General features: G+C 43.4%; 1 protein-coding gene across 2 annotated transcripts in view; it reads right to left on the bottom strand.

Moving 5' to 3' along the window:
• LOC115207658 (prickle-like protein 2) overlaps positions 1–24,392 on the bottom strand; it is a 120,944-nt gene that overhangs the window by 30,007 nt on the left and 66,545 nt on the right. The window lies entirely within an intron of this gene.

The raw sequence follows: 24,392 nt of genomic DNA, 5'->3' as shown, positions 1-24,392 counted from the left end.
TATAAGCCTATCAGTTGTAAGAACTATAAACTGGGTCCTAGGGGTCTGTCGGTTTGGGACCAAAATGAATAGTTACACTTTTGGAATGAAATCAGTGTGTCAAGTTGCAAACCAAAATATTAAGTTGACTTAAGGATGTACTCTCTAACTTTTGTATAATTTCACTCAGTAGTTTTGAAAGTGGTGCTCACAAGCCAAAAGTGGTACCCGTTTTTTTTGTGTAATTGTGTATCCAATTGTGTACTACGTCATCCATTTAGTGTGATATGTTACGAGTTTTGCCATTTATATTATATCATACACATTTAGCAATTTGTGTGATATGTTCCAAATCCAATGTGTGCTGTATGTTTCAAATTGGTTGGGCTTTAGATCCCGGAGTGCATCTTTAACTATGGAAAGTCAATCAACATGAGTTCTTCCATTTCGGATGTGATTTGGTATTGATCGGTTTATTTGTGGACTCAACCTGCAATTAAAAGTGACTAAATAAACAGGCTGATTGTTTTCTACTAGATTCATTCTATCTTGCCTATTTTGGTTAGTTGTAATTTACAAACACTTGCATGGCTCTAAGCCTGTAATGCTATCTGAGCTCCTTTCCAGAATCAGTGTTAGGAGTGTTTAACAATGTCTGACTGCTGCTGCTAATTTGCTTATTTGTCTTGCATTGAATGTGGTTGATTTCAAAGGGGAAACGGTGCAATGAGGGGGAGTTCATAATTAAATCAAGATGTGTTTATTTTTCCTCAAAAGCCTCTGCACTGCTTTAGCCAAGAGCCAAAAAGGAAAGTTAAAAAAACAAAACAACAGAACTCTTTGAAACAGTGGTTGAACGCTGTATAAACAGTTTGTGAAGCTGGTAAAACCAGCCGGTGGCTCTGAACGACCTCCACAGTTTGAGGAAGACGCAGTCTTCTTTCTGTTCTCCTTTACCTCCTTGAGTCAGCCTACAGCTTTTGCTCCCAATGCTGTGTCTGGCTTGGATTCCCTCTTCACACGTGGCAGACCGCTTCTCCCTGGTCTGCACGTCTTTTAGCCCCACACACAAGAGTATCAATTACCCCTCATCCTGAACTTAAGGCCTTTCCACATGATTTTATGAGGAACTGTAAGTGACAGCGTCCCCACTCTTCATAGCCGCAGAATGGATCAGCTGGTCTGGGGACCGTTGCTAACTTCATATGGGCTCTCCACTTTCTCAATAAACTTATCCAGGGCCTGTAACTGCTTTAATGCTCTAATAAAAATGTGGAGGCCAGCTTGGGGAACATGCCACAGATAACATTTACTTTACTGTAGGCATGCAGTGCCTCTGCATGGTCATTTTAGTCGAGGAGTACAGGTTTACTCCCTTCCAAAGCATGTAGGAGCATATCAGTGCTTATGTCCCGATCAAAGCACAAGATGAACGATAGTGTATACTTACTGCCCCGAGGGATGAACAAGCCATGTCAAATATGTTTTATAGTTGCACTTCCTGAGAGGATCTTATCATACACCAATATTATATAAACCTTACCAAGGAACGAACTAAAGTAACAACAACAAAAATAATCTGTCACTATAGGAAAGAGCAATGGATCCAATGGCCTGAGTTGACCCACAATTTCATGTAACACCACCCTCTTCTCTCCTTTCATGTGGGAAATGGTGATGATGACTATCACTGAGTCAACACCAAGGCAGCTGAATCTCACCCCAACAGCTGATCACTAAGGAGAGAAGAGAGAGCAAGAGAGTAGAGAGATAGAGAAAAGAGATTGAGAGAGAGAAGGAGCGAGGGAGAGAGAGAGCAAGAGGAGAGAGAAAATAGAGAGAGAGAGAGAGCAACAGAGAGAGCAAGAGAGAGAGAGAGAGAAATAAAGAAAGAACATTCATTTTCTGGTGTGTATAGATAACTACATTCCTTTTTAGTGACTGGGCTGGGCTTGCATCAAAGCAGTTGGGACCAACAAGCAAGTTAGATTGATCCAACTTCCTTTCCCCCAGACTAGACATATTTACAGCCTCAGATAGGGATTTAGGGGGTTGGAGTAATTCCCCAAATCTCTGCTACCGCTTTTAGAAGTCTCTTCCAGCGGGTTTACCCATGTACTCTGTCCTTAGAGTAGAGGGTCTGAGGCTGTGGATGGATACAAAGCTCAAGAGCACTTCTACAATAGTGTTCACAGCAGATAAGTGACTATTACACACTCCATGTTGAATGTTAAATGGATTAATTCTACACGGTTTGAGGGGTGTAATTGTATTTTTATAGGGGGAGAGAAAAGTTTAGCCAGTTTGTTGAAATTCTAATTTTCTTGGGGGTTCGTTAACTGCTCTCCTCTCCATCTGTCTAGTGGCCCTGCTATAGCCAGGCTGTGGAAGTCATTAGGCCACAGGGAGAGAGTGTGTTGTCCTGCTCCAACTCCATTCATGGTGGGGCCCTCGGCTCTGGAGTGATCTTGAGGAGAGGCTCCTGATGGGTAGGCTATTTCTGCCCCTGCTGGCCCACTTAAAACAAGAGGTCTTCAGCATGGAGAAACGTGTAGCTAGGGCCCCATCCATCTCAAGCCACAGGAAGCCTAGCTTTCAGGGGCTGTGGAGCACGTTCCTCAGTCAACAGTACTCTACCCCTGTCTCTCTGTGAGTTTTCCCAGTCCTACATGCGGATTCTGATTAAAAACATAACTGGGTCACACTTTCCTCTGGTTGAAAAAGGGGTGGGACTTAATAAAGGTATGCGTAGATGCACAGGGAAATGTCGACTGATAAACATGAAAAATGTAGAAAGAAATGGTTTTACATCAACGTAAAATAGGAAAATTAAAAGGCCTCTTCAGTGAACCACCTGCTGTCTAAACCTCCCACACCAAACATCCAAGGGCAGTTTCATGACTAAGCTCCCATTCATCCACCAGCGGGAGGAATAATCCATAGTCATGTCGGCCATGTGGGTGTCAGTACCTCAATGGGTGATCGCTCCCATTCAGTCAGAATGCAGGGTTCTGGAACACCACACAGAGTTCTATTCTAGAACTCTCTCCTCCTTAGAGCTCCGCAGCCCTCTGCTTTCTCCCTGCAGTCGCCACAGTTGCCATGCGGAGGAGTGACCAGATGTTCGTTAATAAAGGATATGATCACCCTCATTAGGGTGACCACAGCAGTGCAACAACACCAGCAGCTTGATACATTATTGCCTCATTCTGTTTGAGCGCATTACACCACACAATACCCATAGTGGACAGTATACTAAAGCCTCAGACATACTCCAGTATACACACCACAGTATACTAAAGCCTCAGACATACTCTACAACACCACAGCCATGTATGCAGAACAACAGTACATGCTGATAATGCATACAACTTGAGAGAAATAGAAGATGCAAAATTGAACACAATATGTGGTCTAGGACAGAGACGTAGACTTGTTTTCATGTTGAACATCAATAGAGAGAGAGAGTAAAAATCCTCAGGTCGGTCGGCCCAGTGATTTAAACACAGCCGTGTGATTATCTTCTTCTGTTTAAGCCAATCACTTGGGTAGTGCTCCAGTTTCTCCAGAGGCTCCTGTAACGGTTTAAACTTGAGCCATCCAAACTTTTAGTTAAATAAACCCTTGCTCAAGTATGCCATGTTTAAATATTTAGTTTGAGAAAGACTGGCTGGAAGGAGAGAAGGATCAGTCAAACAGTGGTGGGTCTGATTGAGTGGTTCTGTCTGTCCATTCTAGTCCAGGACCAGGAGGGAGCACAGTGCTCTGCTTATGTCCACTTACAGCTCCGTTTGATTTGCAATTTGTTATCAACACAATTCAAGGCCATGGCAGAACATTCCTCAGGCAACTGTCTAGAAGAGACTTTTCCTCCTTGTTGCACGAATAAGAAAATGGAGTAGACTAAGAAAACAGAACATAAGTCATGCTTACTAAGCTTTTACAAATTACATTTTAAATCTGTCAGATGTAATTTGTGCCAAACTTAGGACGACAAGTAGCAATTAATGTGTACTGGCAAAAAATACCAAAAACGTCTCTTGCTTTCACTCACTTTTATTTTTTGAACCTTTATTTAACTAGGCAAGTCAGTTAAGAACAAATTCTTATTTACAATAACGGCTTACAACTCATGCAACAGCAGCCACACACACACACAGTCTGGTAAATGTATCAGGGTTAGGGATCAGGGAGGGCGTGAATCAGAGCCCAGGACGGACTGATATAGCTTCCTGTTACAGGAGTGAGAGTGCGAGAGAGAGAGTGCGAGAGAGAGAGACCTAGAGAAAACCAGGATGCTCTTTTATTCATCTGTAGGAAGAAATATTACCATTAGCTCATGCTTTAAATACCTCCGTGATAGCAGCTTTGAAAAATCGGATCAGTCCTTTCAGCCTGCAACATGCCTATTACAAACACCAAGCTCCAGTCAGTTTGATCGGTTGCTGTTGTCAAAATATGATTGGTTAGAAGCTTTCATACAGGCCCATATCTTGCAGCATTAGTAGAGCCAGTCTGCTACCGTCAAGCCCATCTGAACTCTATGTAGACCTACACAGGAATAGGAAAACAGACCGGCTTACTCACCAATCCATTTCCACCTCAATAACCCTAAAGCGTTTCACTTACATAACTATCTCACAGGGGAATTATGCTTTTAGTACTACAGGCTATTTTGGATTAAAATTAATTTAATTGATGAGGTTTTTCAGAATAAAGTAAAAGCGAAGGTGTGTAGAGTCAGGATTGAATAGAGTTGTCTGATATGAACAGATGACATTGGAGAAGGAGAAAAGGGGAATTTAATACACTGAATCTGATTTCAGAGCTTATCTAAGTGGCCAATAGAAATATAAAGCGGATTATTTCCTGACCACACAACAGAGGTTCTGTGAGGGGTGTCCTCATCCAATCAACAGTGTTTCATCTCAACCAACCCTGAAATAAAACAACCACCCATCCAATTCACCAACTACAAAAACAACCCCAGTTCACTTTGGTCAGGCCATTTATTCCACCCAAGGTCCATTTCATTATCAGATTCGCTGCAACGAGCTGTGATGACACACGCTCCATGTCGATATGACCACCGCTGCTTTCTCCACAGGGGCTGTCTTGCCCAGCTCCGGTGGCAATTATGGATTGGTAACTGAAGAGGGATTGGCGTTCTAGGATCAAAAGAGTATGTGTCAGGGTAGGGCTTTATCCAGATTTTCATACCACTTCCATACAATACCGGGGTATACGATATTAACGAATGTGCAAACAGGGGGTGCTATTTCACACACACACACACACACACACACACACACACAGTTCAAGTTGGAAGTTTACATACACGTTAGCTAAATGCATTTAACTGAGTTTTTCACAATTCCTGACATTTAATCCTAGTAAAAACTCCCTGTTTTAGGTCAGTCAGGATCACCACTTTATTTTAAGAATGTGAAATGTCAGAATAATAGTAGAGAGAATGATTTATTTCAGCTTTTATTTCTTTCATCACATTCCCAGTGGGTCAGAAGTTTACATACACTCAATTAGTATTTGGTAGCATTGCCTTTAAATTGTTTAAATTGGGTCAAAAGTTTCGGGTAGCCTTCCACAAGCTTCCCACAATAAGTTGGGTGATTTCTGTCCCATTCCTCCTGACAGAGCTGGTGTAACTGAGTCAGGTTTGTAGGCCTCCTTGCTCACACACGCTTTTTCAGTTCTGCCCACACATTTTCTATAGGATTGAGGTCAGGGCTTTGTGATGGACACTCCAATACCTTGACTTTGTTGTCCTTATGCCATTTTGCCACAACTGTGGAAGTATGCTTGGGGTCATTGTCCATTTGGAAGACCCATTTGCGACCAAGCTTTAACTTCCTGACTGATGTCTTGAGATATTGCTTCAATATATCGACATCATTTTCATTCCTCATGATGTCATCTATTTTGTGAAGTGCACCAGTCCCTCCTGCAGCAAAGCACCCCCACAACATGATGCTGCCACTCCCGGGCTTCATGGTTGGGATGGTTTTCTTCGGCTTGCAAGCCTCCCCCTTTTTCCTCCAAACATAACGATGGTCATTATAGCCAAACAGTTCTATTTTTGTTTCATCAGACCAAAGTACATTTCTCCAAAAAGTACAATCTTTGTCCCCATGTGCAGTTGCAAACTGTAGTCAGGCTTTTTTATGGCGGTTTTGTAGCAGTGGCTTCTTCCTTGCTGAGCAGTCATTCAGGTTATGTCGATATAGGACTCGTTTTACTGTGGATATAGATACTTTTGTACCCGTTTCCTCCAGCATCTTCACAAGGTCCTTTGCTGTTGATCTGGGATTGATTTGTACTTTTCGCACCAAAGTACGTTCATCTCTAGGAGACAGAATGCGCCTCCTTCCTGAGCGGTATGACGGCTGCGTGGTCCCATGGTGTTTATACTTGCGTACTATTGTTTGTACAGATGAACGAGGTACCTTCAGGTGTTTGGAAATTGCTCCCAAGGATGAACCAGACTTGTGGGGGTCTACCATTTTTCTTCTGAGGTCTTGGCTGATTTCTTTAGATTTTCCCATGATGTTAAGCATAGAGGCACTGAGTTTGAAGGTAGGCCCTGAAATACATCCACAGGTACACCTCCAATTGACTCAAATGATGTCAATTAGCCTATCAGAAGCTTCTAAAGCCATGACATAATTTTCTGGAATTTTGCAAGCTGTTTCAAGGTACAGTCAACTGAGTGTATGTAAACTTCTGACCCACTGGAATTGTGATACAATGAATTATAAGTGAATTATCTGTTGGTAAACAATTGTTGGAAAATGACTTGTGTTATGCACAAAGTAGATGTCCTAACCGACTTGCCAAAACTATAGTTTGTTTAAAAGAAATTTGTGAAGTGGTTGAAAAAGTCGTTTTAATGACTCCAACCTAAGTGTATGTTAACTTTCGACTTCAACTGTACACATGCACACGCACACAAAACTATTTAGGCATTAGGGATCTTGATCCAGGAGGGGATTGAATGTCTCTGCTGTAACCAACAAGCTTGATCTTGACATCTAGCCACTTAGCTAGCAAGTTAGCAAACCAAATGCATAGCTGGAGCCCTGAGGTGGATATAATTTAGTTCACATCTAAGATTTCTAATAGCTATACTTATAGTTATAAGCAGTGCCATAGTGTCACACTCCCCCCCCCCCCCCCCCCCCCCGGAGCCCCCACCCCAAATATCTATATACAAATATATATTTTTAAAGATATTTGTATTTCAGAATATCCCAGTATAAGGTATAAACAGTATATTGCCCAAGCCTAGTATGTGTTATGTTGAGACTCAGGGCGTTAGCAACGCAAGGACTGATTGGAGAAGGTCTGAGACAGAACTAAGAAATAGATGACTCATTCAACATCCACGTGTACTGTGTAATCATGAAAACTCAGCAGAACACACAAATACACGCACTCACACTCGAACAGTTGCAGACAATGCCTCTAACTTTTGTTGGATTAAGACACTCAGGAGCCCCTCCACCACCTTCCACAGAGCAGAAGACTGCAGTTACTGCTACTCTTCCATCTGTCTTTCCCTGCTACTCACTGTAGCTTATATTACTTCCCCTTGTGTAGACTTTGGCCCATTAGAAATCAGTGAGAGAGCAACACCCTGAGAGGAACTAAATGACCCAGGCACAAGGCTGTTTATATCATCCCGGCCTGCCATTCGCCCCTGTTTATTTGAACTGCGAACACCACCATCCATGTGTGTGTGGAGGGGGAAGGCAAGGTCGGCTATTCTAAAGCATATCCTGTGTCCTGCCCCTTTCACACTCCTCCACGCTCTTAGCACGCTTTTCACAGCGCGTTTATCTCCCAGCAGGCGCCGGCGCTCCTTTGCTTCTCCAGGCACAGATAGTCCTCTGTGTGCCCAGCCAGGGTTGCACGGCAGAGAGAGAACAAACACCCCCCTGCCTTCCTGAAGCCACAGAGCACTGTGACCCACATATGGGTAGCACTCTTTCAGCTTTTGACCACTGCCTGCTAGGCCCTCTCCAGCTCCCTCCACTGCACAATGCCAGTGACTATGCATGGAGATTACTCAAAGCAGCCCCTGTGATGGAGACTGGAGGAATAGTGGGTTTGGGATGGGGTTGGTTGGTTGGTAACAGTGCCTAGGGGTAGGGGAGGATGAGAGAGTGTATCGTCAATGAACCCACTGTTTTAATCCACAGCCTGGAAGGACTGTGCCACCAAGCCAGATACTGTGAAATCTCAAAGAACACGCATGCGCACACACCAATAAATAGATGTCTGTACAATACTGAGTTAACTTTATGTAGTTTACTTTTTGTGGGTGTGAGTGTACTGAGATGTAAAATAGCAGACATTTAGCTAGGCTGACATTTCTGAAGGACTGGTGGGCTGTGATTTTGCTGCTTACGGTTGCCATTTCTGACTCCCAACTATCCATGTGTGGGTTTCTCTAAAATAGCAACACATCAACGGCAAGAAATAGACTGTTCAGTATGATGTGGGAATATTGACCAGGAAAATCAGATAGCAATGCTGTCACATTTTACATAAGCCTACGTTATGAAATTAATGTTTCAGGCTCCACCCATTCTCAGTTACATGCTAGTTTTACACAGTGTATATGTGCAATCATTAGAAAAATATAACCTAGCGAGTGAATGTCAGTTGAGGTCTGTTTTAGGTTAATGTGATTTTCCTTCTGAAGACTTCAATCATCTTTAGATCTCCCCTAAAGGCCCTTTGACCCTTTCAACTCGTTGACCATTTACTTGCGGGTGGAATGTTTAACTACTGCAAATGATTCCTTCTCACCTCTGTTGCTATGCCTAGCATCTGCAGCTCCCACCAGTCACTTTATACAGAAACACACGCACATACACACAATCAGAAATAAAACATACACATGACCAGCTGAGAATATTACTCATTTCCATCAGCTTCACTACACATATCATTTGTTTTCTTATTGTGCAATGCTTTTCTAGAAGAGCTTGGGATAAACTACAAAATAAGAACATTTAATGGATTGGAATTGGACACGGCAGTCTGATTTCAAAAAGCCCCTTTTACATTACGGGAAAATCAGCCTGAATTCCAAATCCAATTGAATGAATCCTTGTATTGAATTGAAGAAAAATGTGCTTGGTGCCGGCTCTGGTATGTAGGCCAGTGTACTAGTGGGCAGAGTAAAGCCTGCTGCTATGATACAGGCTGCAGTGCTACTGGTCTGCCAGCTAGAAGACAGCACTGCCTGGAGTCCAGTTGAATCACCCTCAGTCTGCCCACCCAGCTTTAAAGAGGACGAGGAGGACAGAGAAAACAGACTGCGAGAGAGACTGCGAGAGGGAGAGAGAGAGAGACAGCGAGAGGGAGAGAGAGAGACTGCGAGAGGGAGAGAGAGAGAGACATACAGAGGGAACGAATGAGAGAGAGAAGAGAGAGAGAGAGAGAGAGAGAGAGAGCGAGAGAGGGGGAGAGGGAAAGCGAGAGAGGGGGAGAGGGAAAGCGAGAGAGGGGAAGAGGGAAAGAGAGAGAGGGGAAGAGGGAAAGAGAGAGAGTTGAAGAGAAAAAGCAGTGGAAGAGAAGTCATTCATCTGACATGGTGCCACCAGGAGTTGGGATTTGGCTGGCTACAAGTAATTAGAATACATTTTTCCATCGAGTTTCTCATCACATTATTGAAACCTTCCATTGACAGATCATTCTGGTTTTCTCATTATAAGACTTCTGTATGTCCCCTACTGCTTTGAGAGGGAGGCCAATCATCTACACAGTGACACCAGGGGCTGGAGGGGTGAGGTCACTGACACGGACCAACCAATGAGAGTTCCTCTCTGTCTCACAGTGCATCATAAGTACAAAAAAAAAAAAAAAACGTCCTAAAACCCTTGGCCATCACTAAATCACCGCCCTCAGTCAAAATGACTTCCTGTGGGCCCTGGGGCCCTCTGCTGTGCTGACACCTCCAGGGAGAGAGTAAGGAAAGCTTTGGACTATGTACAGAATCAGTGAGCATAGCCTTGCTATTGAGAGAGGCCACCATAGGCAGACCATAGGCAGACCTGGCTCTCAAGAGAAGACAGGCTATGTGCACAGTGCCCACAAAATGAGGTGGAAACTGAGCTGCACTTCCTAACCTCCTGCCAAATGTGTGACCATATTAGAGACACATATTTCCCTCAGATTACACAGACCAACAAAGATTTTGAAAACAAATCCAATTCTGATTAACTCTCATATCTATTGGGTGAATTACCACAGTGTTGTCACAAGAAAATGTCAACCAGTGAAGAACAAACACCACTGTAAATACAGCCAATATTTAAGTTTATTTATTTTCCCTTTGGTACTTTAACTATTTGCACATCATTTTAACACTGTACAATGAAAATCCAAGATGGCGTAGCAGTCAGATGTCTATGTCCTGTCCCTTGTATATATCTTTTTCTATCTTTTTCTTCACATATCTTTTTTAAATATTTTCCTAAATCTCAACTTCTAAATACTCTCCTGCAACCCGCCTCACCCAATGTGGCGTGGATCTGTTTTTCTTTTCTAAAGTATTTCTATTTACTTCGGATCTGGAATCCCTCAACTGAAGCTAGCCAGCTAACTACCTACCAGCTATCAGTCAGCAAACCACTGCTAGCGGTCATCAGCTAACCTTTAGCTCGGAAAGCTCTCGCCAGTTCGTACAACGTAACTCAAACCAGAGCATAATGGCTAGGGCTCCTGGGCTACCACTGAAGCCCACTCCTGGGCTACAATATCCAGACCCCTTCTACTGCCGGTACGGGGCACGAAACCCCGCTGATCCTCTACAACTGGAATACTGACATAATCTGCCTGAGGATTCCAACAGGCCCCTCAGGCGCGGCGTCCGCTGAAGGCCCATTCTGCTAACCGCGGCCTGCTAGCTACCTAGAGCTACTTGGAACCCTACTAATCCACAACTGGTCTATCGACATCACCGCACGAAGAGGCAAAAACAGACTTACTTCCATCGCAACGTCCCCCAAAGGCCCTTCTGCTAACTTGCTAGCACCGGTCTACTAATTACTAGCTTGCTTGCCCCGGTCTGCTAACTGCTAGCATGCTTGCCCCGGTCTGCTAACTGCTAGCTTGCTTGCCCCGGTCTGCTAGCTGCTTGCTTGCTAACCCGGTCTGCTAACTGCTAGCTTGCTAGCCCCGGTCTGCTAACTGTTAGCTTGTTAGCCCCGGTCTGCTAACTGTTAGCTTGTTAGCCCCGGCCTACTAACTGCTAGCTTGTTAGCACCGGCCTGCTAACTGTCTGAATCGCCGTGTCCCCAGCCAGCCCAACCACTCACTGGACCCATATGTTCACTTGGCTAAGCATGCCTCTCTCTAATATCAATATGCCTCGTCCATTACTGTCTTATTTCACTGTATAGCCTCTAGCCCTGCTCAATATGCCTTAACCAACCATGTTGTTCCACCTCCTACATATGCGATGACATCACCTGGTTTAAACGTCTCAAGAGACTATATCTCTCTCATCATTACTCAATGCCTAGGTTTACCTCCAATGTACTCACATCCTACCTTACGTTTGTCTGTACACCATGCCTTGAATCTATGCTATCGTTCCCAGAAACCTGCTCCTTTTACTCTCTGTTCCGAACGTGCTAGACGGCCAGTTCGTATAGCCTTTAGCCGTACCCTTATCCTACTTCTCCTCTGTTCCTCTGATGATGTAGAGGTTAATCCAGGTCCTGCAGTGCCTAGCTCCACTCCCACTCCCCAGGTGCTGTCATTTGTTGACTTCTGTAACCGTAAAAGCCTTGGTTTCATGCATGTTAACATTAGAAGCCTACTCCCTAAGTTTGTTTTACTCACTGCTTTAGCACACTCTGCCAACCCGGATGTTTTAGTCGTGTCTGAATCCTGGCTTAGGAAAACCACCAAAAACCCTGAAATCTCCATCCCTAACTACAAAATTTTCCGCCAAGATAGAACTGCCAAAGGGGGCGGTGTTGCAATCTACTGCAAAGATAGCCTGCAGAGTTCTGTCTTACTATCCAGGTCTGTACCCAAACAATTCGAGCTTCTACTTCTCAAAATTCTCGTTTCCAGAAACAAGTCTCTCACTGTTGCCGCTTGCTATAGACCACCCTCTGCCCCCAGCTGTGCCCTCGACACCAAATTATCAATGAACCAACCAGGTACAACCCCAAATCTGTAAACACGGGCACCCTCATAGATATCATCCTAACTAACTCACCCTCCAAATACACCTCTGCTGTTTTCAATCAAGATCTCAGCAATCACTGCCTCATTGCCTGCATCCGTAATGGGTCAGCGACCAAATGACTACCCATCATCACTGTCAAACGCTCCCTAAAACACTTCTGCGAGCAGGCCTTTCTAATCGACCTGGCCGGGGTATCCGGGAATGATATTGACCTCATCCCGTCAGTAGAGGATGCCTGGTTATTCTTTAAAAGTGCCTTCCTCACCATCTTATATAAGCATGCCCCATTCAAAAAATGTAGAACTAGGAATAGATATAGTCCTTGGTTCACTCCAGACCTGTCTGCCCTTGACCAGCACAAAAACATCCTGTGGCGTTCTGCATTAGCATCGAATAGCCCCTGTGATATGCAACTTTTCAGGGAAGTTAGGAACAAATATACACAGGCAGTTAGGAAAGCTAAGACTAGCTTTTTCAAACAGAAATTTGCATCCTGTAGTACAAACTCAAAAAAGTTCTGTGACACTGTAAAGTCCTTGGAGAATACGAGTACCTCCTCCCAGCTGCCCACTGCTCTGAGGCTAGGAAACACTGTTACCACCGATAAATCCACTATAATTGAGAATTTCAATAAGCATTTCTCTATGGCTGGCCATACTTTCCACCTGGCTACCCCTACCGCGGTCAACTGCTCGGCACCCTCCACAGCAACCCGCCAAAGCCCCCACCATTTTTCCTTCACCCAAATCCAGATAGCTGATGTTCTGAAAGAGCTGCAAAATCTGGACCATACAAATCAGCCGGGCTTGACAATCTGGACCCTCTCTTTCTAAAATTATCTGCCAAAATTGTTGCAACCCCTATTACTAGCCTGTTCAACCTCTCTTTCGTATCGTCTGAGATTCCCAAAGATTGGAAAGCTGCCGCGGTCATCCCCCTCTTCAAAGGGGGTGACAATCTAGACCCAAACTGCTACAGACCTATATCTATCCTACCCAGTCTTTCTAAGGTCTTCGAAAGCCAAGTCAACAAACAGATTAGGGACCATTTCGAATCCCACCGTACCTTCTCTGCTATGCAATCTGGTTACAGATCTGGTCATGGGTGCACCTCAGCCACGCTCAAGGTCCTAAATGACATCATAACCGCCATCGATAAGAGACATTACTGTGCAGCCGTATTCATCGACCTGGCCAAGGCTTTCGACACTGTCACTCTCCACATTCTTATTGGCAGACTCGACAGCCTTGGTTTCTCAAATGATTGCCTCACCTGGTTTACCAACTACTTCTCTGATAGAGTTCAGTGTGTCAAATCGGAGGGCCTGTTGTCCAGACCTCTGGCAGTCTCTATGGGGGTGCCACAGGGTTCAATTCTTGGGTCGACTCTCTTCTCTGTATACATCAATGATGTCGCTCTTGCTGCTGGTGATTCTCTGATCCACCTCTACGCAGACGACACCATTCTGTATACTTCTGGCCCCTCTTTGGACACTGTGTTAACTGACCTCCAGACGAGCTTCAGTGCCATACAACTCTCCTTCCGTGGCCTCCAACTGCTCTTAAATGCAAGTAAAACTAAATGCATGCTATTCAACCGATCACTGCCCGCACCTGCCCGCCCGTCCAGCATCACTACTCTGGACGGCTCTGACTAAGAATACGTGGACAACTACAAATACCTAGGTGTCTGCTTAGACTGTAAACTCTCCTTCCAGACTCACATTAAGCATCTCCAATCCAAAATTAAATCTAGAATTGGCTTCCTACATCGCAACAAAGCATCCTTCACTCATGCTGCCAAACATACCCTCCTAAAACTGACCATCCTACCGATCCTCGACTTCGGCAATGTCATGTATAAAATAGCCTCCAACTACTCAACAAATTGGATGCAGTCTACCACAGTTCCATCCGTTTTGTCACCAAAGCCCCATATACTACCGACCACTGCGACCTGTACGCTCTCGTTGGTTGGCCTTCGCTGGCCCTCGCTTCATACTCAGGTATATCTCACTTGTCACCCCCAAAGCCAATTCCTCCTTTGGTCGCCTTTCCTTCCAGTTCTCTGCTGCCAATGACTGGAACGAACTGCAAAAGTCACTGAAGCTGGAGACTCAAATCTCCCTCACTAGCTTTAAGCACCAGCTGTCAGAGCAGCTCACAGATCACTGCACCTGTACATAGCCCATCTGTAAACAGCCCATCTATCTACCTCATCCCCATACTGTATTTATTTATTTATATTGCTCCTTTGCACCCCAGTATCTCTACTTCGACACTCATCTTCTCCACATCTACCATTCCAGTGTTTAATTGCTATATTGTAATTACTTCGCCACCATGGCCTATTTATTGTCTTAACTCCCTTATCTTACCTCATTTGCACTCACTGTATATAGACTTTTTTGTTTTCTTATTTCTACTGTATTATTTACTGTATGTTTTGTTTATTTCATGTGTAACTCTGTGTTGTGGTCTGTGTCGAATTGCTATGCTTTATCTTGACCAGGTCGCAGTTGCAAATGAGAACTTGTTCTCAACTAGCCTACCTGGTTAAATAAAGGTGAAATAAAAAACTAATAATATTTTATTGTTTATTTCACTTTTGTTAATTTCACTTGCTTTGGCAATGTAAACATATGGTTGCCATGCCAATAAAGCCCTTTGAATTGAATTGAGATTATACCTGGCATTAATGTGCCCTTTGATCAGAGGTTTATTAGTATTCAGCTGGCCTGACCAAGCCTGGTCCCTCTGTGTCCCCTAAGGCCACGGACCTGATCAGCCCACTCTTTCATCTCACCTTAAACTCTATTGATTAGTCATAAAACGCAGAGCCTTTAGTCTTTCATGTGGACATAGGGGAGGACGTCCATTTCCTTAACCATTTCCAATCAATACAGTGAGGGAAAAAAGTATTTAATCCCCTGCTTATTTTGTGTTTGCCCACTGACAAAGAAATTATCACTCTATCATTTTAATGGTAGGTTTATTTGAACAGTGAGCGACAGAATAACAACAAAGAAATCCAGAAAAATGCATGTCAAAAATGTTATAAAAATTATTTGCATTTTAATGACTGAAATAAGTATTTGACCCCCTCTCAATCAGAAAGATTTCCACTATTTCCACTATTTGTGAATTTATGTAATGTGATTTTAAACTGTTTAATGAAGGAAACTCCAATTCCCTTTGGAGTTTAACTAAGTCATAGGCCCATCCATGAGCACAGACATTGATCTAGCGTCATGGGACAGCCCTTTCCTACTGTTCTGGATATAACCCCCACCTGGGAAATTTCCCTTGAGACCAGCTTACCTCGATTACCGAGAGGGCTAAGGTTTGAGTAGAGACCATGCATTCCTCATTGCTGAATTCTTAACCATACCCCGTGGTTAAACTCTGAGACTATCGATCCGACAGAATAAGAGCTGCTCTTCGATACTAATTACTAGTCTGCAGCTACAAATTATGTACCCGTGAATGCGAGGACCGACAACCGCCGAAACATCTATTCTATAAGGACATTTCTGAATGGGACTTTGAAGTACCCATTCTAACCACGAAAGACAGGCTAATGAACTTACAACAGAAAGAAGGACGATTCCAACAGAGTTCACGACGACACACTGAGCATAAATATATATATTGATTGCAATTATTCCCGAATGAGTGAGCGTTCATGTGAGAAGGATTAGCATTTCAATTGTTATAATTATCAACCGTGTAGTGTCTTTTGTCTTTCGCGCCCTTCTCAGTCCCTTTGTCTACCAAGCCGCCATGTCGGTTTAGCCCACTAGGGCACATCCCCTATCATTTCCTTGTAACCATATCTACTTTGTTTGTATGTTTTTGCATTTCTGTGATTATTTAGTTACTAATAAATAAATGATTGAGACAATTGATGTATGGATGATTAATAGTGAAGACTGGGTTCGTGCAGATAACCAACAACTTACGACATTTGGAATGAGACTAACGTGAGGTAAAGAATAATTAATTAATTAGAAGACTAATTGATCAGATATTAAAATATCTGAAAAGTTGTATTAGGAAAATTATTTTACATTTACATTTTAGTCATTTAGCAGACACCCTTATCCAGAGCGACTTACAGTAGTGAATGCATACATTTCATTTCATACATTATTTTTCTGTGCTGGCCCCCTGTGGGAATCGAACCCACAACCCTGGTGTTGCAAACACCATGCTCTACCAACTGAGCTACAGGGAAGGCTAGTCTGGGCTTTGCAATCTGAATATTTTCCTTGGTGCCCCGACTTCCTAGTTAATTACCTTTACATGATTAGAATAATCACGTAATAATAATTACAGAGAATTGATTTGATAAAATAACAGGCTTCATTTTAATGATGCCAAAGACACGACAGCCCCCTGACAACCCCTCCCCCTACACCCACTGAGGACAAACACAAACCACAGATTGTACTCCTTATGAACTATATAGAAGAAAATACATTTTTTCCCAAACACACAGTGTCTATACTCTGGTGTCCAAACACCCAGCGTGCCCTAGACCTTCTGTCTGAGGACCAACTAGGGTCACCCAGCCACGTAATGCACACAGACACAAACAACTTGAGAGCACAGCAGGAAACGGTGGCCACAGCACTCAAGGGAATGATTGAAAAAGCTTGTTCTACTTTCCCCAACACACAAGTGGTTATCCACCCTGCTACCATGAAAAGACTTCCACCCTGCTACCATACAGCAGGTAAACGCAAGTATTTCCTGTGACTGTGCCTCAAAACCAAATGTTTACCTGGCCCACCACTCTACCCTGGACTTGAACAGCCTTTACGACCAGGTCCACTTCTACAAGGCAGCAGTGCCCACCTTCGCTAGCACCCTAAAGGACATCGCCCTCAGCCACAGCCCCAACACCACACACAGGATCAACAGATCAACAGACACTGCGCCCAGACCAGCAAGAGACTCTCCCAGACCTACGGGGAGAGGACCTACCTACATCCAGACCACAGCACCGCATCCCAACCAATCAATACCCCCCCAAACCAACCATGTCCACACCCCATATAGGCCCCCTCAGATCAGACCTATGCTGCTCCTGCCCACCCCAGGGCCTCAACATGAAAGTCACACATATGACCAGGCAGTGAGCAGGCAACCAGGCCCAACCCCCACTTTTATACTAGCCCAAGCCAATGGCATGTACCAGATGCTCTGCAGGCTCTGCTCACACTTACTGGTATGAGGCCAAGCCACACGATTAACAACATTGGACACTTTATGAAACGCAAAGCCTTCACTATCTCATCCTGGAATATCCAAGGCCTGAGGTCATCTGCCTTTAGGCCAAAGAGCAGGAACCTGGACTTCACCAAAGAAATCAGAAATACAGACATTGTCATCCTACAAGAAACATGGTATAGAGGAGATAGACCCACTAGTTGCCCTCTAGGTTACAGAGAGCTGGTAGTCCCATTCACCAAACTACCAGGAGTGAAACAGGGAAGGGACTCAGGGGGTATGCTAATTTGGTATAGAGCAGACCTAACTCACTATTAAATTAGTCAAAACAACAACATTTTACATTTGGTTAGAAATTCTCAACAGAGAAAAATGTCTTCCTGTGTGCTACCTATATCCCCCCCACTAGAATCCCCATACGTTGCCTAGTTAAATAAAAGGTTACATTTAAAAAATAAATATAATAATAATAATGAAGACAGCTTCTCCATCAATCATTTCCAGACCCAGGGACATGTACTAGTCTGTGGCGACCTAAATGCCAGAACTGGACAAGAACCTGACACCCTCAGCACCCAAGGGGACAAACACCTACCTGAAGGTGACAGCATTCCCTCCTCTATATGCCCCACTAGGCACAACTACGACAACATAATCAACAAAAACGGGTCACAACTCCTGCAGCTCTGTCGCACGCTGGGTATAGTCAATGGTATGCTTCGAGGGGACTCCTATGGTAGGTAGACCTATAGCTCATCTCTTGGCAGTAGTACTGTAGACTACTTTATCACTGACCTCAACACAGAGTCTTTCAAAGCGTTCACAGTGAGCCCACCGACACCCCTATCAGATCACAGCAAAATCATGGTCTACTTGAACAGAGCAATACTCAATAATGAGGCATCAAAGCCAAAGGAACTGATTAATATTAAGACATGAAGGAAAGTAGTGTGGAAACCCACTAAAAAACAATTAGGCAACAACAAATTCAATCCTTTTTAGATAACTTCCTGGACAAAATGTTTCACTGTAATAGTGAAGGTGTAAACCTAAATATATTTGACCTCTCAGCTTCCCTATCAAATAAAAAAATGTAAAGCAGAAAACCTAAGAAAATGAACAACAATGACAAATGGTTCAATGAAGAATGCAAAAAAACCTAAGAAAGAAATTGAGAAGCCTATCCAACCAAAAACATAGAGACCCAGAAAACCTGAGCCTACACCTTCACTATGGTGAATCACTAAAACAATACAGAAATACACAATGGAAAAAGGGGGAACAGCACGTCAGAAATCAGCTCAATGTAGTTGAAGAATCAATAGACTCTAACCACTTCTGGGAAAATTGGAAAACACTAAACAAATAACAACACAAAGAGTTCTATCCAAAACAGAGATGTATGGATAAACCACTTTTCCAATCTTTTTGAACCTATAACAAAGAACAAACAGCAAAAACATATACATGATCAAATACAAATCTTAGAATCACCTATTAAAGACTACCAGAACCCACTGGATTCTCCAATTACATTCAATGAACTACAGGACAAAATACAAACCCTCCAACCTAAATAAGGCCTGTGGTGTTGGTGGTATCCTAAATGAAATGATAACATAACATATACAGACCACAAATTCCAATTGGCTATACTTAAAAACTCTTTAACGTCATCCTTAGCTCTGGCATCTTCCCCAATATTTGGAACCAAGGACTGATCACCCCAATCCACAAAAGTGGAGACAAATTTGACCCCAATAACTACCGTGGAATATGCGTCAACAGCAACCTTGGGAAAATTCTCTGCATTATCATTAACAACAGACTCATACATTTCCTTAGCGAAAACAATACACTGAGCAAATGTCAAATTGGCTTTTTACCAAATTACCGTACGACAGACCACATATTCCCCCTGCACACAATGAAACAAACCAAAACAAAAGCAAAGTCTTTTCATGCTTTGTTGATTTCAAAAAAACTTTTGACTCAATTTGGCTTGAGCGTCTGCTATACAAATTGAAGGAAAGTGGTGTTGGGGGAAAAATATACGACATTATAAAATCCATGTACACAAACAACAAGTGTGTGGTTAAAATTGGCAAAAAACACACAATTTCCTTCCACAGGGCCATGGGGTGTGACAGGGATGCAGCTTAAGCCCCACCCTCTTCAACATTCATATCAACGAATTGGCGAAGGCACCAGAACAGTCTGCAGCACCTGGCCTCACCCTACTAGAATCTAAAGTCAAATGTCTACTGTTTGCTGAGGATCTGGTGCTGCTGTCCTGAACCAAGGAGGGCCTACAGCAGCACCTAGATGTTTTGCACAGATTCTGTCAGACCTGGGACCTGATAGTAAATCACAGTAAGACAAAAATAATGGTGTTACAAAAAAGGTCAATTTGCCAGGACCACAAATACAAATTAAATCTAGACACCGTTGCCCTAGGGCACACAAGAAACGATACATACCTCGGCCTAAATATTAGCACCACAGGTAACTTCCACAAAGTTGTTAACAAGGCAAGAAGGGCTTCTATGCCATCAAAAGGAACATAAAATTCAACATACCAATTAGGATCTGGCAAAAAATACTTGAATCAGTTATAGAACCCATTTCCCTTTATGGTTGTGAGGTCTGGGGTCCGATCACCAAGCATGAATTCACAAAATGGGACCAACACCAAATTGAGACTCTGCATTCAAAATATGCAAAAATATCCTCTGTGTACAATGTAAACACCAAATAATGCATGCAGAGCAGAATTAGGCCGATACCCACTAATTATCAAAATCCAGAAGAGTTGTTAAATTCTTCAACCACCTAAAAGGGAGCGATTCACAAACCTTCCATAACAAAGCCATCACCTACAGAGAGATAGACCTGGAGAAGAGTCCCCTAAGCAAGCTGGTCCTGGGGCTCTGTTCACAAAACCAGGACAGCAACACAATTAGACCCAACCAAATCACGAGAAAACTAAAATATAATTACTTGGAAAGAATCAACAAAAAAACTGAGCAAACTAGAATGCTATTTGGCCCTAAACAGAGAGTACACAGTGGAATAATACCTGACCACTGTGACTGACCCAAACTTAAGAAAAGCTTTGACTATGTACAGACTCAGTGAGCATAGCCTTGCTATTGAGAAAGGCCGCCGTAGGCAGACCTGGCTCTCAAGAGAAGACAGGCTACAGTATGTGCACACTGCCCACAAATTGTGGGTGGAAACTGAGCTGCACTTCCTAACCTCCTGCCAAATGTGTGACCATATTAGAGACACATATTTTCCTCAGATTACACAGACCCACAAAGACTTCAAAAACAAACCCAATTTTGATAAACTCCCATATCTATTGGGTGAAATACCAGTGTGCCTTCACAGCAGCGAGACGTGTGATACCTCTTGCCACAAAAGGGCAATCAGTGAAGAACAAACACCATTGTAAATACAACCCATATTTAAGTTGATTTATTTTCCCTTTGTACTTTAAGTATTTGCACATAATGACATTTGAAATGTCTTTGTTATTTTGGAACTTTTGTGAGTGTAATCTTTTGTAGTTGTTAATTTCACATTTGCTTATTATCTATTTCACTTGTTTTGGCAATGTAAACATATGTTTCCCATGCCAATAAAGCCCTTAAATTGAACTGAATGAGAGAGCGAGACAGAGAGCGAGACAGAGAGCGAGACAGAGAGCGAGACAGAGAGCGAGACAGAGAGCGAGAAAGAGAGAGAGCGAGGCAGAGAGCGAGAGAGAGAGAGAGAGCGAGGCAGAGAGCGAGAGAGAGAGAGAGAGAGAGCGAGAGAGAGAGAGAGAGACTGAGAGAAACCAACCAAGCAGGGATTCCATAACAAGCCCCTTCACACTCCCAGCATTCTCAGCTGCAAATTACCATTTTAGAGCAGAGGGGTGAAATGTGGCACCCCCTTGGCTGGCAAGCTGGGTAAACTTTATAGATCCTGTGTCGAATCACAAACACATCTCTTAAACTTGGGGAAGCCCTCCATGGGCTCACAAACTCAGCACAGAACGAGCAGTATGGCTGGTGGCATTGTCATGCTGGAGGGTCATATAAGGATGAGCCTGCATGAAGGGTACCACATCAGGGAGGAGGATGTCTTCCCTGTAACGCACAGCTTTGAGATTGCCTGCAATGACAACAAGCTCAGTCCAATGATGCTGTGACACACCGCCCCAGACCATGACGGACCCTCCACCTCCAAATCGATCCCGCTCCAGAGTACAGGCCTCATTGTAACGCTTATTCCTTCGACGATAAACGTGAATCAGACCATCACCCCTGGTGAGACAAAAGCGTGACTCGTCAGTGAAGAGCACTTTTTGCCAGTCCTGTCTGATCCAGCGACGGTGGGTTTGTGACCATAGGCGATGTTGTTGCCGGTGATGTCTGGTGAGGACCTGCCTTACAACAGGCCTACAAGCCCTCAGTTCAGTCTCTCTCAGCCTATTGCGGACAGTCTGAGCACTGATGGAGGGATTGTGCGTTCCTGTTGTAACTCGGGGAGTTGTTGTTGCCATCCTGCACCTGTCCCGCAGGTGTGATGTTCGGATGTACCAATCCTGTGCAGGTGTTGTTAACACGTGGTCTGTCACTGCGAGAACGATCAGCTGTCCGTCCTGTCTCCCTGTATCGCTGTCTTAGGCATCTCACAGTACAGACATTGCAATTTAATGCCCTGGCCACATCTGCAGTCCTTATGCCGCCTTACAGCATGCCTAAGGCACGTTCACGCAGATGAGCAGGGACCATGGGCATCTTTCTTTTGGTGTTTTTCAAAGTCAGTAGAAAGGCCACTTTCGTGTCCTAAGTCTTCATAACTGTGACCTTAATTCCCTACCGTCTGTAAGCTGTTAGTGTCTTAATGACCGTTCCACAGGTGCACGTTCATTAATTGTTTATGGTTCATTGAACAAGCATTGGAAACAGTGTTTAAACCCTTTACAATGAAGATCTGTAAAGTTATTTGGATTTTTATGAATTATCTTTGAAAGACAGGGTCCTGAAAAAGGGACGTTTCTTTTTTTGCTGAGTTTATGTACATATTGTAAATAAAATAAAAACACAGACAAAGCCAAAGTAGACTTTATGGACTACAAGGACAATTTGTATGGACAGACCTAAGAAACGCACCGATGATCAAAAGTCACGATAACCTACAGTATATGATAGGAAGCCAAGTTCAATGTGTCACATACAGGCAGTCAAAGAAGTCAATGACATTGATTAACTTTCAGCTTAAAACAGACAGCATTATTTTCTGTAAACTTCACTCTCAACCAATGTTCCCTCAAAAATGTTTTGGGCAAATTTCAGGTCTGCTGAGCGCAAACTTGAACATTGTGAAAATTCTGTGCAACTTCCAGCGCGTGTTTACTGTGAACACTGAGGCTGTACCTGCTTTAAGTTACAGTTTTAATAGTGGCCATGTAGGCTACTGTGGCTATTTGGTCATAATGTAGGCCTATCAGAGTGGCCTACCATCAAAAACAATGGAGAAAATGCATCCCATAACATTTTAAAATGTAAATAGCTGTTCTATCATTCAGCCTACAGTAGCAGCTAATGTGATATGTTCAATTTAGGCCTACATTCCATGAAAAATGTGAAAAAAAGCAGGGCTTGTCATTAACCTGTCTATCCACTTGCCCTTCAGACAAGAAGGTGACTGAAAATGTTTTTACGCTGTTTGATGCAAAATAAAATACATTCTTATTCCCATACCATTATTATATAGAATCAGACAAATTATGCTAAACTCTGCCTATTGGCTACTTATCTTATTCAAGTCTGTCTCAAAATATAACACTTTCCCTTTAAGAGACAAAAAAGCTCTTTACCTTACTCACTTTTCAAAGATAACTAGAAATGTATACGTTTTGTGCTCCTGTACGAAGCAATCACTCCCCTATTACTGACTACAAATGCTCTATAACAGGGCTAATAACTCACAAACCAGCAAAGAATATGAACAACATGTGTACGTGTCTACATGCAGCTCTCGCTTTGATTTCAAAACAACTGCATCTACTCACAACCGCTCATGCTGTAAACAGTCCAGTTTAAAGTAAATGGCACAGATCCATATATGGCAAAGGTCTATTTGCATATAGCCCTTGTAAAAATGGTTGGCTGGTATGTGACCACCCGTCTGAGCGGACAGTTGTGAATGCCCTCACCCGAAAGTACAATTATACTGACTGTGATTTGGGTTCTGACCCTCCACAGGATGTCCGGTAAGGCCAATGCTGTTGCTTTTCTTTCAGGGTTTTTACTCCATTTTCCTCTTCACCAACACACATACACACTTTTGTCATATAACATGAATCTTGACAGGGAGTGAATCTTGGTGGAATAGTACTTATGATAATTCAAATGAATTCTGTTTATTTCGATGCACGCACCACATTCAGATATTCTTGTTACTGTCCACAATAAAAATTGTCCTCAGAAATGTGCATCTTCTTTCTTCCGACAACGATAACACTCTGGCCTGAGTGGGTGGGTGCAGAGTCCAGGTGCGCCTTTCCAAGCGCTCTGATTGGTTGGGAATGGCAGGGCTATGATGGCTGAGGGATAACTAAGGTAGGCTGAACAGCCAAACTAATGGGACTCAAGGGAAACTGAAGGGACTGTGAGGGAAAGCTAGGTAGAGAAGGAGGGGAGCAGGATGGGCTTCTTTACAGGCCTACTGCATCTCTGATTGTTAATGCCACACCGGTCTGTGTAGACTAGAGTATGGCTGAGAAGTGCATGTCAATGCAATAGAATCCTACTCTGATGTGTTCTGCCTACAATAAAATCTCTTGCATATTTTTTTTTGTTTCAGTATGTCGCATTGAAAGTGGCTAATATTACGTTGATTCGATCACAATTGCCACAGTAAAGGGAAACTTTGCCAATGTTAACAGT

The sequence above is a fragment of the Salmo trutta genome, chromosome 14 (genome assembly GCF_901001165.1).
Source record: "Salmo trutta chromosome 14, fSalTru1.1, whole genome shotgun sequence".
NCBI lineage: Eukaryota > Metazoa > Chordata > Actinopteri > Salmoniformes > Salmonidae > Salmo > Salmo trutta.
The sequence above is the reverse complement of the archived record's forward strand: the minus strand, read 5'-3'. Positions and strand labels throughout refer to the sequence as shown.